We start from the raw sequence: 19,411 nt of genomic DNA on the forward strand, positions 1-19,411 counted from the left end.
TGAAAAGAATCAAAAGAACATAGAAATTGTTAGAATAGAGGATTTTAAAGTTCCCAGAGCTTGAAAGTTGGATAAAGCTCTATGATGTGTTGGGTTGAAGCTCTGTCACTGGGTGGCTCAAAAGGATGACATTTCTAAAAATGAGAACTTAAAAAAGAAAAATCGACACCAGACTTAAAGGAACATCAAGTAGGAGAGGAACTTGCTAAGGAAATTGGCAGAGGCTCTGTGTACAAGATGTCTGGAAGCCAAGCACAGAAGTTATTGAAGCTAGGACAGGGCTCTCAAGGTTAGCAGCTAATGGGTCTTGTCTCAGGAAGGAGAAGGGGTTATGTAAAAAGAGGGAATGGATATCAAAGTAAGGAAAGTGGTGGAATGCTTCTCTGAGGGAGACCCTGCTGAGTAAGTTTATTTTCCTGCGTTAAAATGTACTTGGGTTTAGTTTCAATCAGATATAGTAAGACATGCAAACATGGAAATGATTGTCATGAAGGAAGAAGTTTACTTAAAGATTTCTAGAAACAGGGGGAACAGCATGCCACCCAGGGCCACGTGGGGGAAGGACCACAATTGGTCAGGAGGCAGAGGGGTGAGAGGGAGGATGGTGGCCCAGAGCCTTCAGTAGAGTTGAAGGCTTCACAGAAAGAAATGGGTAGTTATGCTAAGTAAAGTTTAAGATTGGATAGTTTGAATCATTTTGACTGGCTCTCAGCTATAAGGGTGGTCCCCAGTAGTCTGGTACCTAGCTCTGGGGTGATTTAGGGCAGGAGAAATATTGGCCTGGTGTGTGAGTTTAATAAAAGAGATGGTTGGGGATGTGGGCTATGGGTTGGTTGGTTTGCATATCAAAGGCACACTCCCAGGGGAGTCATTTGCTGTCTTTAGCAATTAGCTAATCCTGGGAAGGGCAGTATCTTCAGGATCAAGACTTAAATGCCAGAGCATCAAGAATATAGACAAAACAAATTCTGTAACTGAGTATGGTGATGGATGCTGATTAGACTTACTGTGGTGATAATTTTGCAATATATACAAATATCAAAGCATTATGTTGTACATCTGAAACTAATATTGTATGTCAAGTATACCTCAACAAAAAAGAATACAGGCAATAAGAAAATATAATCAATACATCTTTCATGGAAGAAGTCATTAATTATATTTTCCCTTTCATTGGCTGGTTTAACTCTGAATGTAAATTTATAAAAATTTCAGATTCAGTTAACTTTCTTGAAGCAGATCTTAGAATGGTGAAGAAATTTATCAGTTTAATAATAAAAATATTGCTCATTATTTTTATTGTTATGTTAATCACCATACATTACATCATTAGTTTTTGATGTAGTGTTCCATGATTCATTGTTTGTGCATAACACCCAGTGCTCCATGCAGAATGTGCCCTCTTTAATACCCATCACCAGGCTAACCCATCCTCCCACCCCCCTCCCCTCTAGAACCCTCGGTTTGTTTTTCAGAGTCCATCGTCTCTCATGGTTCGTCTTCCCCTCCGATTCTCCCCCTTCATTCTTCCCCTCCTGCTATCTTCTTCTTTTTTTTTTTTCTTAACATATATTGCATTATTTGTTTCAGATGTACAGATCTGTGATTCAACAGTCTTGCACAATTCACAGCGCTCACCATATATTGCTCATTATTTTGAGTGCTTGCCAGTTACTACGCTAAGAGCTTTATATACATTATAATATTTAATCCTCATAACAACCATACTTGGGTAAATACCCCTATTTACACCTAAGAAAACTGAAGCCTAGATAATTTAGGTAACTTGCCCAAGGTCACTGGCATATAAATCCAGGTCTGTCTGAATTCAAAACCCAAGTTTTTCACTGTGATAGTTGCACATTTCCCTTGGGATGTTTCACTTAGGAAATCACCCATTCCATTTCATTCAATGAAGGCACAGTTACAATAAAATAAAAAGAATGTAGAAGTTGTATCATCCCACTGATTTGCTTAGAATAAAACCAAATTTGCATTGGTTTTTCACTCTTAATAAAAGCAGTCCTTACAGTGATACATAACATGCAGTCCATCTTAAGCTTTTATTTTGAACATGACAGTGGCATGTAATTTAAAGGAAAAAAATCAGCCTAACACTAAGTGTACAAGGCAATAAATCTCAGGTCCCCAGAGCAACATTTTTCTGCCACCCCCTTCCTTCAGACATAAAGAGATGTGGGACTCCTGCCAGGGAAATATAATAAAATGTAAGAACAGTTATAAATGAAATACAATCAGAGCCCTACAATCTGCTTCTTTGCTAGCTTGCTTTATTCCTTCCTTGAGGATTCTATTTCTTCTTCTCCTTCACCATGGTATTCCATTTCCCTTGCTTTCATTTTCCTAGTCTTGCCACTATTTATAACATTTGCCCTTTCCCTTTTATTCTCTTTTATGTGTTTTCTTTCTTGTTGAAGGGCGGAAAAGCTGTGATTTTATTCCTATGTGTATTCTGACTTAGGGTTTGCTTTTTCTGTTGCCTTTTACTACTTTTTTTTTCTTTTTCTTTTTCTTTCTTTTTTTTTTTTTTTTTTTTTACTGGATATTTTTTTTCTTTGTCTCTTGCCTGTATTCACTTTGTATCGTTACTTTGATCTTACTCCCAGGTTGGAAGGGGCAGTTTCCTATGAATTATCATGTTTAGAGATTTTTTTTTCCTCTTAACAAAGCAAGTCTTAACCTTGCTCTTGAGATCAAACATCAGAATCCCCAAGACTAAGTACAGTGCCAAAGTATATTGAAGGAGTGCACTCATTCATGTATGCAGGCAAGAATACATTTGTTCATTTATTCTCTCTTCTGTCTGTCCATCCTTCCATCCTCTTACCAAGTATTTATTGAGTATCTTATATTCACTTATTTGATCAATCAATGAACATTCACCGAGCACCTATGATGTGCCAGGAACTAGTGGCAAAGGGAGGGAGAGGTGAGCTTGCCAGTAGACCCTTTTTTTAAAACAATAATAAAATCAACTAAAAATCTGCTTTTTATCATCATCGTGTATTGGGAATTCTAAACAATATTAGTGCTAAAAGCATCCTCCCCATAGAGGCTGTCCATCCACTCCCACGACTTCCCCTCACCCAGCTAGGTGTGGCACTAACATTGAACAAAACAGATAAAAATCCCTGGCCTTTGGAAGTTTATATTCTAAGTACAGGAGAAAATATGTTTGTGTATATGTGTGTGTATATGTGTGTGTTTATGTGTAAATACGTAATTATTTATATGTCTATATAATGGTGTAATATGTAAAATTATATTAATTTAATTAGAAATAAAAATTAATCATACATGCAAAGACTAGGACAAATAGGAGATTGCGTATGCGAAGCCACATCTTAATAGAACAGGAATTGATAAATCCATCAAGGTATTAACCTGCTGCCGGTCATGACTGGGACTAATTGGATTTCATATATATCTTCTCTCAGTGTCCTTAGATCTAATTGGGCATCAGAATCACTCAGGGGAGTTTTAAAAAATATAGGTGCCCTGGCCCCATTCAGAAAAATTCTAATTCCTTTGCTTCTAGAGTATGGCCTAGGTATGAGTGTATTTGTTGCAAATGCAGCAAAATCAGGCTTTTGTTGTTCTTCCAGAGAAACTGTCCATCAGTATACCATGGCAGGGTGGCAGGGCATGGTAATATATATATATATACATATATATATAACCATATTTACCATATATATATGGTTATATATATATGTATATATATATATATATATATATATATATATATATGGGAAAGATGATGGGCTTCCTTGGGGCACGAGAAAACCTATAGTTTTGGGTGATAGGGAAGCAGGAAATGTAAACATCCTCCTTCTAGACATATAACAAGATATTACCATGTATCTGCTCAATGAAGAGTGAATATGGGTTCCAGTTCTGACTAAGAGATGGAACTGGCAGGATTGCTGGCTTCTTCCCTGGGTTTTTTTTTTTTTGTTTTTTTTGTTTTTAAGATTTTATTTATTCATTTGACAGAGAGAGACACAGTGAGAGAGGGAACACAGGGGGAGTGGGAGAGGGAGAAGCAGGCTTCCCGCGGAGCAGGGAGCCCGACACAGGGCTCGATCCCAGGACCTTGGGATCATGACCTGAGCCAAAGGCAGAAACTTAACAACTGAACCACCCAGACGCCCCATGGAGTTGTTAGAACTTTTGATCTTGCTTCTGGACCATTGCTTAGAGGCAAATAATGCTTGCCCCCACATGTGGGTCCAGATGCATTAAGAATAAGCAGAGTAGCTGATGAAGAAGCCCTATATTTACGAGGAACTGAGATTAACTGGCATTCATCAAATGCTTCCTCAACTTTTTTTTTCAAACTCCAGGGTTTAGAAATGAATATCTCTTCTTCCTGGACTGTGAAGAGTAAATGCCTGATAAGAGGGTTTGTTTTACACGATGGGGAGTGATTGAATCCAGTTTTCTTCAACACCTTTACCCTTGGATTTTTTCTACTCCACTCCTCAGGATTTATCAGACTGAGAGACTTTGGGTTCTAGCCCTCCTTTAATTCTCATTGCCTGAAAACAGTAGCTGATGCCTCTGAGGAAAATGAACTCACAGGTCAAAATAACAAGACATGTAGAAGAAACAACAATTTTAAATTGTTCCAATGTGAGGGTATGATAAAAAAAAGCATTTTAAACACACAGTATCAGGATCGTGAGAAACTCATTAAATCATTACATGCAGTACTTAAAAGAGGAAGTAGGGAAGACCAAAAAGTGTGAAAATATATTAATTTCTAATCTTATTAAAAGCAAGAGAAAGTTAATCAATTTTAAAAAGAAAGTATTAAATAGGAATGTAAAAATGGACATAATGCAAAATGTGGTGAAATAAGTGATGCAAAAATAAGGTGAAAAAATAAGGTGAGAGTAACAGGTCTAAATATATCAATAATTATATAGAGGGCAAACTTTAATTGGTGCAAAGACAAATCCTGACACATGTGGCTAATAACCAAAATCTTTCTATATGCTAAGTACAAGAGAAACCTAAAACAAGGATAAGCAAAAATTGGAGGAGAAAGCAGAAATAAAGATATTACATATGCATACTAACAAAAAAGATATATTAATATTAGATAAAATATACTTTAAGGCACAAAATAATTGGGGTAGAGAGTGTCACTACCTAATGATCCAATTTCAATTTGCCAAGAATATGTAGCTATTATAAGCATATATATATTATATATATATATATATAATAACCTCAAAATAAATGAAGCATAAGTTGAGGGAATTACAGGGAGAAATTGATAAATCTATAATTTTAGTAGTAGTTTCAACACATAGCTCTTATTTATTGATGGTTATGGAATCTAAATAAGCAGAGGATATATAGATCTCTACAACATAATGAACAAACTTGCCCCAGTGGGCACAGAGTTCCACATACAACAATAAAGAGACACTTTATCAAGAACCATGCAAAATCATTAAAAGAATTGATCATGCAGTGCACCTGGGTGGCTCAGTTGGTTAAGCATTGGGCTCTTAGTTTTGGCTCAGGTCGTGATCTCAGGGTCATGGGATGCACCTTGCCTTAGGCTCTGTGCTGAGCTCAGAGTTTACTTGAGATTCTTTCCTTCTCCCCCAAGCTCTCCCCACGCTTACACATGCCTGCTCACATGCACACGTGCTCTCTCTTTCTCTCTCTCAAATAAATAAAATCTTAAAAAAATTTGATCATGCACTAGGTCACAGAGAAAAATCTCAGAAAACTTCAAATATAGACATTACAAAGATCATAATCTTTGATCATAGTGTAATTCACTTTGGAGTTAATGACAAAAATATAAATGAAAATGTCCCACAAATTTAGAAATTGTAAAAACATTGTTAAACAATGCATGATATAAAAATAATTATTATAAAAATAACTGCAACTAAATTATAATGAAAACACTATGTGTCCAAATTTGTAGGATGCAGCAAAACAAATGCTTTGAAAGAAATATATACCCCAGTCGTTTTTATTAGAAAATAAGTCTTCCAGGGCACCTGGGTGGCTCAGTTGGTTAAGCGACTGCCTTCGGCTCAGGTCATGATCCTGGAGTCCCAGGATCGAGTCCCGCATCGGGCTCCCTGCTCGGCGGGGAGTCTGTTTCTCCCTCTGACCCTCCCCCCTCTCTCTCGTTCTCTCTCTCTCAAATAAATAAATAAAATCTTTAAAAAAAAAAAAAAAAAGACTTCCAAATTTGAGCTAAGGGCTCATCCTCATAAATTAGAAAAGGAAAAATAGACTAAACTTACCATGAAGATTGACAAAGCCAAATTATTTTTTGGAAAAAATTTTAAAAAGGGAGACAAACTTCTGTCAAAACTGATCAAGAAAAAAACAAAAGTAAGTAAATAATGCTAGTAATAAAAGGTGTTTCACTGTGGGTGATATGCCAAGAGTTTTGCCAACGATTTTGAAAACTTATGATTAAATTAAAATTCTTGCAAAAATATGTTTTGTTACAAGTCAATCAAGGAGAGAAAAGCAACATAAATAATACTATAGACATTAAAGTAATTGAAACACTAGTTTAAAATATTCCCACAAGCAAAACACTAGGCTCAGAAAGTTTGCAAATTTTCCAAAACATCTTTCCAAGTTTGTTCAGTCCCTTATAGAAAAGAGGAAATGAGGAATGCCCTCTAATGGCTTCTATGAGTCCATTATTCACTTGGCATGAAAACTAGACAAAACTATACAAAAAGAACAATTCCAAGTCTATTTCACTCATCACCATAGATGCAAAAAAAAAAAAAAAAATCCTAAAGAAAATGTTAAGAAATCAAACCCCCAGATATGTAAAAAAATAAATTAAAATAAATAATAATACACTACAATGATACCATTGTCATCCAAGGGATGCAAGGGTGTTTTAATAATAAACAATTCAGAAATCTAATCCACCAAAGGCAAAAATCATATGATCCTCACTACATATAGAGAAAATTTATTTTTTTCAAATTTAATACCCATTTATGGTGATGATTACTAATAAATTAGGGATAAAGAGCCTTTCTTCTTCAGATATAGGGTGTAAGGAAACTTGAGCAAAAATCATCCTAAAGGAAAAACATGAGATTGTTTTCTCTAAAATAAAGCTGTCCATGGTATCAGGTGCCTATGCTGTGCCTTACATTCTCTTGGCTCACTTTCTACTCCGGTCCTTGTAGCAGTGAGCTTCACATGGGTAGAAACACTGCCTCAGCTAGCCCACAGATTTTCACTGTCTGCCTCGGGCTTTTCCTCACACCATGATGAGAGAGACCTGTGGAGGTATCAGTGGCAGGCGTGCATGTATAGCCGGAAAGGGTGAATGGGTTAATATCTCATGAACAATTCTTGAGCAGTGGAGGACAGGAGACAGAGAATAATTGCTCCTCTTTTTCTTCTCTCAAGTGAACAATTGTGAGGTGTAGTCTTCATAGTGTCTCACATAATCTCAATGGTACCAAATCCCACTTGTCGTAGAGGTGATCGATCAATTACTCACCTTTGTACTGGCTTTCCCTCCCTGTGTCTTTCACTCTCATCAGTCTTCTGCTTCTTTTCCTTGGAATTTCTCTACAAATGAATTACTTGTTTTCCTGGGTTAACCCTGGATAAGACAAATTCTCTCATCATTCTATTCAACATTATGCTAGGGGGCTTAAACTATGATTGAAAGTGTACAGATTGGAAAAGGAAATGCACACTAATGATACTTGCAGATGTTATGAGCATTTAATTAGAGAACTAAAATAATCCAAAGATATATTATTGAATGTAATAAGAGCATTTAGCAAGCTGGCTGGATATAAGAGTAAAATTAAAAATATTATATTTCTATACACCAACTGCAAATGGCTATTTAAAAAAAACAGTATATAATCAGTAGTAACAGAATACCTAAGTACATTAATAAAACATATTAAAAATTTTAAATTGTATTAAGGGATATTAAAGAACATTTAAATAAGTAGGGACATATATCATCCTGGGTAACAGGTATTCATATTATAAAGAAATCATTCATTCCAAAATCAATCTATAAGCTCAACAAAATTCTAATTAGAATCCAACAGTGTTATTTTTGGAACTTGATGATCTGAATCTTAAATTCTATAAACGATTAAAGGGTCAAGAATATTTAAGGCATTTCTCATAATGGTTGAAAGACCTAAATGTGAGACAGGAATCCATCAAAATCCTTGAGGAGAACACAATCAACCAGAGCAACATTGTGACCTTGGCCACAGCAACTTCTTGTTAGACATGTCTCCAAAGGAAAGGGAAACAAAAGCGAGTATGAACTTTTGGGACTTTATCAAGATAAAAAGCTTTTGCACAGCAAAAGAAACAATAAAAAAAAAAAAAAAAAACACTAAAAGGCAACCTATGGAATGAGAGAAGATATTTGCAAATGACTTATCAGAGAAAGGGCTGATATCCAAAATTTGATCCAAAACAAGAACTTATCAAACTTAACACCCAAAAAACAAAACATCCAGTCAAGAAATGGGCAGAAGACATGAACAGACATTTCTCCAAAGAAGACATCCAAATGGCCAACAAACACATGAAAAAATGCTCGACATCTCTCAGCATCAGGGAAATACAAATCCAATCCACAATGAGATACCACCTCACACCAGTCAGAATGGCTAAAATTAACAAGTCAGGAAATGACAGATGTTGGAGGGGATGTGGGGAAAGGGGAACCCTCCTACACTGTTGGTGGGAATGCAAGCTGGTGCAGCCACTCTGGATAGAGCATGGAGGTTCCTCAAAAAGTTAAAAATAGAACAACCCTATAACTCAGCAATTGCACTGCTAGGTATTTATTCAAAGGATAAAAACAGTGATTGGAAGGGGTGCATGCACCCAGTGTTTATAGGAGCAGTGTCCACAAAAGCCAAACTATGGAAAGAGCCCAGATGTCCATTTACAGATGAATGGATAAAGAAGAAGTGATATATATAGACAATGGAGTATTACTCAGCCATCAAAAAGAATGAAATCTTGCCATTTGCACTGATGTGGATAGAACTAGAGGGTATTATGCTAAGTGAAATAAGTTAGTCAGAGAAAGACAAATACCATATGATTTCACTCATGTGGAATTTAAGAAACAAAACAGATGAACATGGGGGAAAGGAAGGGAGAATAAAATAAGATGAAAACAGAGAGGGGGGCAAACCATAAGAGACTTCTAACTATAGAGAACAAGCTGAGGGTTGCTGGAGGAGAGGGGGGAGGGGGGATGGGATAATTGGGTAATGGGCAATAAGGAAGGCAATTGATGTAATGAGCACTGGGTATTATGTGCAACTGATGAATCACTAAATTCTACCTCTGAAACTAATACAGTATATGTTAACTAAATTGAATTTAAATTTAAAAAAAGAATAAGGCATTTCTGAAGGGCAAGTCAGGATGAGGGTATTACAAATTCAAACTTAGTTTGAAGCTAGAGGATTACTTGGGGGAAAAATGGGAAAAATAGGAATGTGCAAAAGTCCAACTTTGTTCCACCTGTTTGAAAGGGTGAAAGTGGTGATAAGTCTGGAATTTATATATAGGTCATATTATGAAATAGCATAGATGTCATAAGATAAAACATTTATATTTAAGGTAGAGGGAAAAATTTTGGAACATGTCTAATGCGATTAAATTTTTGAAGACATTTTATATGATACATTGAGGAGGAAGAAGATCTGAAAGAAAGACCAGATTGGGAGACTTTTAAATTGTAGGAAGTGAATAAGTAATTATTATAAATAGAGTAATAATGGGTAGAGAAAACAAGTTTAATAAAACCAACATATTGGGGTGCCTGGGTGGCTTAGTTGGTTAAGCGTCTGCCTTTGGCTCAGGTCATGATCTTGGGGTCCTGGGATCAAGCTTTGCATCAGGCTCCCTGCTCAACAGGGAGTCTGTTTCTCTCTCTTTCCCGTCCCTCCCCCCTGCTCATGCTGTCTCTCTCTCTCAAATAAATAAATAAAATCTTAAAAAAAAAAAACCCAACATATCATTTTAAGAACTGCTAATGGATTAAGGTTTGTAGTCTAAAATAAATTAAGACAATTTGAGAAGCTTCAGTGTGCCAGGCACCTGGCATATATTATTCATTATTTAAACAATTCATATTAGGCAGGTTTTATTGTTTTAAAATAATACCAAGAAAATCAAGATTTAGAAAGGTTATTTTCCAGAAACAGAGAAATAGGTAAATAAATGAGACAGAATTTATATCTTAGTTATCCTGAGTCTCCTGTACTAACAAACGTGTATATATATCTCACATATATTACATCAAACCATTAATACCTTACATATTTTGTACGGAAGACTAAAGTTTGTTTTTTATAAGATGAAGAAAAAAGTAAATAACAATAATAGTGGTATATGGATATGGTGGCAATGTTGAGGATGGCAGTGAAATGATATTAGTTTGAGAAATACATCAATATATTTTATAGCCTCTTGATACCATATACACTCTGAATAATTTCTAGAAGAGTTTAACAGATTAGCTGAAACTCAAGTAGCCCAGGGGGGAGAATTAGGCCCAGAGAGAACAATTTAAATTTATCTTCATATTCATAACTTAGAATTAGATATTACTTTGAAAGAGTACCTTCAGGGGTTCTAAGTTCTCTCTGTCCCATCACTGATTTACTGGGTGATCTTTAGGAAATCAAGTCAGCTCTCTGCCCTTCTTTCTTTTTTGTTAGTAAAATGACGATTACAGTGCCAACTTTGTCTCACAGGATTACTTTGGTATCAGGTGAGGCTGTGAATGGATGAGAAGGCTCTTCTACATGAATGGATTGCAAATAATATATCATTCATTCTAAATATTAAAATGTGCTTGTGAGCAATGAATAAATTAAAAACCAAACTACTGGCCAAGAGCTAATAAAATGGGAAAAACTATCCCATGGATGAGACAAATATTTGAAGAAGAGATTTTGTTCCTGTCTTCAGATAAAAATGTGACATTAATTGTGTCTGGAATAAGAATGGTTAGTAAGGAGCCCCTTTGGAAACCTTGCCTCCAATCCAAAGTCTATAATTTATTGTACAAAGCAATCAGGAATGGGGTGATTTTTTTAAAAAAATTGCATAGAGTAAAATTCAGAAGTCATCCAAAATATACCATCTATATCCAGTTTGAATGCGTCAAATTAATTTTTTAAAACTCCTCATACCCCTCTATTTAAGACTTTATATAGTCTTTTATATAGGTAAATTCTTTAAGTGGACACAATTGTCTCCATCCGTCTGTAACTTCTACCACTCAACTTCATTTAAACAAATTACCATTTATTTATTTATTTTTTTAATTTTCCTGAGGATGGATGGATGGATACATATAGAGGATGGATTTCAGTGACATAACAAAGGAAGTCTCAACTTAAGAATATAGTTATAAAATTTCCCAAAGCCACATTCAGCTGTAAACATTATTGAGGAGAGTTTTTAAGCTATGTTTGCAGAGATATGATACTGTTGAACAATAATTTTAATCGAAATAACATCTGATATTCAAATGGAAATGTCATAAAGGAAGTAGGAAACTTGTGAACTTTGAAATTTTTCTTTTGACCAACAAATGGATCTGATATATAACTTCCAGAAGGAATATAATTGATTTGAATACCCATGTTCTCAAAGGCCTTGTTTTTTGTTTCTTTTGTTGTCCCAGCTAATTGTCTTAGGAAACCATTCTATTTTATGGTTCTCAGAGAGGAATCTGGCAAAAATTTTATACAGTACACACATGCACACACTGTGTGTTTGGGTGTGTGTGTGTATGTAATTTTGAATTGAGAATGAAGTGTGTCTGGAAGAGGAAGGCTTCTAGTTTGCCCATCTTCCCATCCATATATCCATCATCTTTAATGGCATTACTTGAGTATAAAATCAGGTTCTTCTTCCCTGTGGTTGGCTGGCGGTCTCTTTTTGGATGTTCTCAAGGAACCTCCCATTTAACATATATAAATTGAATTCTAACATCCATATCAGTTATATAATATATAGATATGCCACTCTAATGATTAGCTCTGTGTGATTTCCACTTAAATATTCTAGCCAGTAATCATAAAGCATTCAATAATAATATGAGGCCCATATTTGCAAACTTATAATGATTAGCATAGTTTGCATTTATTAGTGTACATTAATTAACAGGTTTGAGATTAATGTTAGTATTTCTAAACCTTATGCTATTATATAATTGTGACTAATTCTAAATTTGATATGGAGCATAAAAGTGTTTATGAGAATTGTTGAGTTTTTGAGTCTGTGTTGGGAAAATGCTTTCACCAGAATCTTGTAATTTCCACAGCTATTAATATATGTGAGTTTTTCCAGAGTTTGATCTTTGGACTCATTAATATTATGCCTGAAAAAACAAAATTGCTACATAAGTATGTAGCAAAATATATGAATGAATTATTAAATAAAATGTAATTAATATTTTATTACTACCCTTGAAGATCTGTTAGCACAGCATATTTTAAACTTGGAATAGCTATTCTAAATTGGTTGTTGTTGCTCATATTATTATTGTTATCATCAGTGTACGTGGGTTGGGGATTAAGTAGAATCACTAAGGATAAGGTAAATCTCTCCCCCTCTGCAGATTTTTCCAGAGACTCTTTCATCTGAGAGAGTGACAGGTACATCTCTGACTTGCTTCAATATTCATCACCGCATCCTTCAGTTGTGCTGCATGAGGCATAAAAAATAGACTCAAATGAACTTTTTCATATTCATATTTAGGAGACATGAAAAGTACTGTATTTTTAAAAGTTTGCTTTGTAAAACCAGAAGTGACCATGACACTCAATTCTGTATGACCAGTAACAGTTTATTGGTTGTTTTCGTTAGATGTTTTTGAGAGTTAGGGTATATATTTTTGTTTTTTTCTCGTTTATTTTGTGATGTTTTTTGATGAATTGGAGTAGCAAATGAAACAATGGCGTGAATGATTATAAATCTGTTATTCTGTATTCAAGTATTTATTACATATGTGAAGTGGGATTATGTATTTAAAGACTGACTGCATGGCCAGAACAATTAGGGAACAAAAATAGAAAGTTTTTCTCTGGTTTTATGTAATAAACTTGCTGAGGATTCAGATAAATCTGTCAAACAAATATATACATTTTACATATATATACATATAAACAATATATAAATAATATATATACTATATATACACATATATAAGCAATATATATTAATAAGTATATATAAAAATAAATATATGTATATTAAGATTTATTTATTTATTTATTTATTTATTTATTTATTTAGAGAGCGCACATGAGCATGAGGCAGGCTAGGGGCAGAGGGAGAGGGAGGAGAATCTCCACCAGACTCTATGCTGAGCACAGAGCCTGATGCGGTGGTCAGTCTCACCACCCCAAGATCATGACCTGAGCTGAAATCAAGAGTCAGATGCTTAACTGACTGAGCCACCCAGCCACCCCAAATCTGTCAAACAACAGTTATTCAAGTGGCTACTCAGTGTGAAGCATGTTATAGATGGTAAGATGAGAGATCTGGGACATCTACTTTAGAGCATAATCTTCATAAATAAATTTTAAAAACATTGAACAAAAGAAATAGTCAAGACATAATACAACGAACACCTATGGTTGTAATCCAGGCAAGCATTACTGTTGTTTCCAGATCATTTCTATCTGGCGTGATTGAAGAAGGCATCAGGGAAGAAACAGATTTGAGATGTTTTCAAGGTTAGGGACTTTTAAATAGATGGAGATGAAGAACAAATAGGCAATTGTGGAGGGGTAAATATTTATTTACAAACAACTTATGAGAAATTAAAGTGGAAATTAAGTTGGAGTGATACAGTGTAGGATCTGAATGCCAAACTAAATATTTTGGACTTTATTCTCTAGGCAACAGGGAGCAGTTGGATTACCAAAGTGGTATTTTAGGAAGATAAATATGGCATAAATATATCACAGTGGTTTTTTTAAAAAATATATTTGTGCAGGAAAGTTTTTACAAGAAGAAATACTGAGAGTAGGGAGACAAACTGGAAATCAGTGTTGGTATAATAAAGTAATATGTTGCTAGAATAATGTTTGTGTTTCTCCTGTTAATTAGTGACCCCCTCCTCTTACTCAGGTAACAGATAAGACATTTTTATGTTTATTGTTCCAAGAAAGGAATAACACAGACAGGAAAGAATACTTAAAATACTTGGGGTTTTATTTTTAAAGGTAGCCAGTTGAAATTAAGAAAAATTATGAATTTTAAAGCCTGTGCTTTTAAATACTCTATGCCTTGAAGAAATTTGGCATATACATTTATGTTATAAGAAAAGAACATTTTGAGCACATAGTGTATGGATCTGAAAACCCAGAAACCAGTTTTCTTGTTCAAGGCAAAAAAACCAGACATGTGGCAAGGTTTATTAAGTTTGGCTCTGTCATTATAAAGGGCATTTTTATGTTTCTAGTTAGGAAGGGCCTGATACAATGTTGGAAATCCCTTGCTTATGGAGTGGTTCAGGAGAGCAGCACATTCACTTCTCCCCATCCCGTATCTGCCACCAAAAACTGCCTCCAAACACACACAATGAATAATTCATATACTGTCACATACACACATGCACACACACTTATATGTAGTTGACATAGAAGTAAGTCTGTCTGGGTAGCGGAGACTGCAGTCGTCTGCAGGTATTCGCAGCAGGAGATAAAATGGATCTGAGAAATTTTTAAGTATTCTGGGTAGATTGGATATAAATGAGGGCCAGAACCGCCCCCCCCCCGCCCCCGACCACTCCTCCTATTATCCCTAATACTCTACCTGGCAAATAGAAAAAAAGAGTACAGAGCTTACTAAAAAAAAAAAAAAAAAAAAAAAAAAAAAAAAAAAAAAAATTAAGTTGAAATAAAATTCAAGATAAATTATTGAGGAATAGATTTTTACCTTTTACATTTGTATTATAGTCTTAATCCTGCTCTTCATAACATTGTAGGTATATTCCTTATCTTCTCTCAGTTTTGATACTCTTGTGAAAATTAGTTAAAGCCAAGTGAAGTAGGGACGCCTGGGTGGCTCAGTCATTAAGTGTCTGCCTTCGGCTCAGGTCATGATTCCAGGTCCTGGGATCGAGCCCCTCATCGGGCTTCCTGCTCGGCGGGAAGCCTGCTTCTCCCTCTCCCACTCCCACTGCTTGTATTCCCTCTCTCGCTGTGTCTCTCTCTGTCAAATAAATAAATAAATAAATCTTTAAAAAAAAAAAAAAAAGCCAAGTGAAGTAGATGCAAATTTAAGTTGTAAGATACCTTCCCTTCTCTACTGAGGCAAAATTGATATTCCTTTACACATGGAAGCGAGGGAAAACAAATAAGTATGATAGATGCTGGATACTGTTATTAGAAAACAACAAAAAAATTGTATCTTTTAAAAAATCTTTTCTCACCCTGAAAATATAGATTGTAAAAAAACATGTTCATTCCAAAAACAAGAAGTTATGACCTTAAGGAGTTAAAGTAGTGTAATTCAATATAGAATTGAATAGAAAAGTGAAACAGAAATGTCACTTTGTTGCAAAAGCAGTTATGGACTGAAAATATAGGATAAAGTTTAGATCAAGAAGCTGTAATACTGTTAAGTGTTTTCTGAAACTCCTAAAATGATAACACCAAAGGGACAATTCTGACAGAGGATATGCTTAATTGCTCAATCCAGTTCTGGACAAGGAAAAGGGACTTATGAGAACACACTGGTATGCTTCACCTGGATTTGTGCCCTTTATAATTCATATGATTTATTGCCTGTGTACAAAAAATAAATAACTTCAGTTGAACAATCCTATCTAGGCCATGTCCCAGGAAGAGCACTGCTAAATTGTCAACACTGGACAGAGAAATAGAAAAAGAGAAGTAGGTCATACAGAGTCATGGAAAGTTAGCTTGAAGAATAGGAGAGAGTAGCAGCAAATCTGAGATAAAGTCAGGGTATGATTATCAAGAGAGCGAAGGACAGATCCAATTGTGAGAGAACAAAGTGAGAGGGAAGATAGTTATCAGTTAAAAATGTCAGAAATAAATGAACCACCAACCTAAAGGGGCTGGGTTTTGACTTGGACTGTCTCGGGGCTAGGGTGCCTTCAGAGGCAAATAATCAAAACTCTAAATCAAGCTGACTTAAAAAATAAGGAAACATACTGGAAAATAACCCAGAGATATGGTGGTCTCCAAGCATTGCTTTGGTCAGAATACAGACTCCACTTCTCTGAAGTCCCTATGGACTGCCCATCTCTCTATGTTGATTTATCATCAGACTGACTTCCCTTCTGATTTGCAAAATGGCTAGTAGCTGCAACTGGAGCCATGTTTAATTCCTTGACCATATTCAGCTGATGTGAAAATTCCTCCTCCCATCAAAAACTAGTCTTTCCTTGAGTTTGATGTTCAGTTTAGTAAAAGGGGACCCCAAATTAGTAGTAGCCCCCAGAGAAATGTGTTTCATTGACTGGATGAAATGTGGGTTCCTCAGTCAATATTGGTAAAGGGAGATGAGATCATCATGGTTAACTTAGAATAATCAGCTTCCCCTGAGTCATGGGGCTGCATGATTCAAGTTTCTGAAACAAAATGAGGGTTCTGTTAAGAACTGAAAATAAGATATCCACTAGAATACTTTTGGAAGAATTTTATAAAATACAGTGTTTCCTTGATTTCAGGAGAGACTTTTCTTCTCAGATTTTAATATTTCTAAAGTTAGGATGTACCTTACATTCAATGTCATATTAAGGTTGAATTGGCAATGATGTATTTTCTCTCTTTCAGAGTGATATAGAATATAATGTTGCTTGTTAGAAACAATGTACCATTATAGATCTCAGGGAACATGGCATTTTCTTTATATTAAAAAGGACTAGGTCTTCATATCCAGGGTATAGCTAGTCCTTGTGTTTCTGGAATTACTAAATAAATTAATTTAGTAATGCATGTGAAGAAATGGTCTTGTTAATCACAATTAATAAATGTATTTGAACTTTGTCTACTTAGTATCTTTTTTACCACCACTTTAGTCTGAGATCTCTCAGACAGATTATTTCAGTAGTCTCCTAACATCTTTCTATATTCTTTACTGGTCCCCTTCAAACTATTTACCACATGGCAGTCACATGAATCTTTGGAAAGTTTAAATCTGCAATTCTCCCTCTGATTATGATAGAACAGCTTCTGTCAGACTGACACGCAGATAAAAATGACAAAAATGATAAACATAGTATTGAAAACAACCTTTGAAACTAGAGAGCTATCAAAAGCAGGAAGAAGATGGAAAGGCATTGATCTTGAACGAAGTGACTGCACCGGATAAGATTTGAGTTTCTGTGACATGTTACCTGGGCACCCTCTCTCAAATGACTTATTTACTAGAGTGCAGGTGGTAAAAGAAGTGAGGGTGCGAGGACAAATGGGGTTGCTAGAACTCTAGCAGGAAGCCGCAATCACTGGGGCTCCCGGAGTCAGATGACAGGGTGCAGGGCTGAGGCATCTGGAAAGTGAAGAGGGAAATGCCAAAAACGAAGAACCCATAGGTGAGAAGCCTTAAAGTCTATGCATATGCTCCAACTAAATACTTGGATAACCCTAGACTGGGTCTTCGTGGAAGAACTCAGGGAACCTGGTGGAAAGCAACCTGTAGGGCAGACCGTGTGGAGAGTCCAGCCAGCTTAGCTGCCTGCTAGTCAAATCAACAGCCACAAGAACAAGAGCAACATTCTTCAGAGGAAAATAAAAGATTCTAGAGTCTCCACAATATATTAATACATGGTCCAGAATAAAATAATAGAATAGTAGTCATGTAATCAGAAAATGTGTAGCTCAGAGGTGAGAGAAAAATCAGTAAATCTCATGCAAGATAAATACAACAAAAACCACACTTAGGCATATCATAGTCAAACTAATGAAAATCAAAGATACAGAGAAATATCAGGAAAACAGCCAGAGAAAAGCAATATAATACCTACAGGAGGAAAAAAATGATATAACTTAGAGCTAACTTAGAAACAATGGAAGTCAACAAATAAGGTAAAAGGTAAAAAGAAAAAACAAAACAAAAAATACCTGTCAAACCAGAATTTTATATACAATGGTAATGTCCTTCATAAACATAGGCAAGATAAAGGTGCTTTTAGAAGGAAAACTCAGGGAATTAGTCCCCCAGTAGAGGTGTGCTACAAGAAAAGCATAGGGCTCATTCAGTTGAGTGACTGATTCTTGGTTTCTGCTCAGGTCATGATCTCAGGGTCCTGGGATAAAGCCCCGCATCAGGCTCCGAGCTCAGCAGAGTCGGCTTGAGATTCTCTCTCCCTCTGCCCCTCCCCACCCCTCAAATAAATACGTGAATGTTCTTAAAAAGCCCATATATAATTTTTCTGTTATTTTAGTTATATAGTTATTTTTCCCTTCTCATAATTTCTTTAATCAAATAACCAAAGTTAGTATCACCAGTATTAAGAGAAACCATTCCCATGTATCTCCTGGCATGCTACACAGAAAAGGAAGCATCGCTACTGTGGCATCCCTGCCAAAAATGTATTATTACCTGAGTCTAAGCATGAGCAAGCCTCAGATGAACTCAAATAGAGGGACATTCTACAGAATAACTAATCCGTGCTTTTCAAAAACATCAAGGTAAAAAACAAAAAGAACCCATGGAAAGTATGAGGAGCTTTTCCACATTGAGGGGGAATGAAAAGATGCTGCAAATGAATGCAATATGTGAGCCTTGATTGGATCATGGATTGAAAAAAAAATTCTCTAAAGAATATTATTGGAACTGATTGAATATAAACTGTTGAGAGGATAATAGTATTTCATGAATACTAAATTTCTTCTTTTTGATTTTTCAGAAGTAATAAATCCATTCATGTCTTCCTTTAATATGAAATTCTCTTAAGGCTACGGTTGATTAAAAAAAAATCCAGTGTCATTTACATGATCTAAATGGCTCTGTGTGTTCTGTCTTCTGACTACCTAGTCCCTTTCTTATCAGCATCTTGTACGTAGTTCCAAGCACACAAACAGGCCTCATGTGTGCTCTCTCTCCCATCATTATCTGTCTTTTCTTTCTCAATGATTCTGATGTCTCAGTTGTTCTTTTTTGCTTAGGGCCTTTGTGTCTATCTGGGCCCACTTGAAAATTTCACTACCTAACCCCAACTAACTCTTTTTTTTTTTTTTTTTTTTTTTTTAAAGATTTTATTTATTTATTTGACAGAGACACAGCGAGAGAGGGAACACAAGCAGGGGGAGTGGGAGAGGGAGAAGCAGGCTTCCCTCTGAGCAGGGAGCCCGATGCGGGGCTCGATCCCAGG

This window comes from Phoca vitulina, unplaced genomic scaffold, assembly GCF_004348235.1.
Source record: "Phoca vitulina isolate PV1807 unplaced genomic scaffold, GSC_HSeal_1.0 scaffold34, whole genome shotgun sequence".
In the NCBI taxonomy this organism is placed as follows: Eukaryota; Metazoa; Chordata; class Mammalia; order Carnivora; family Phocidae; genus Phoca; species Phoca vitulina.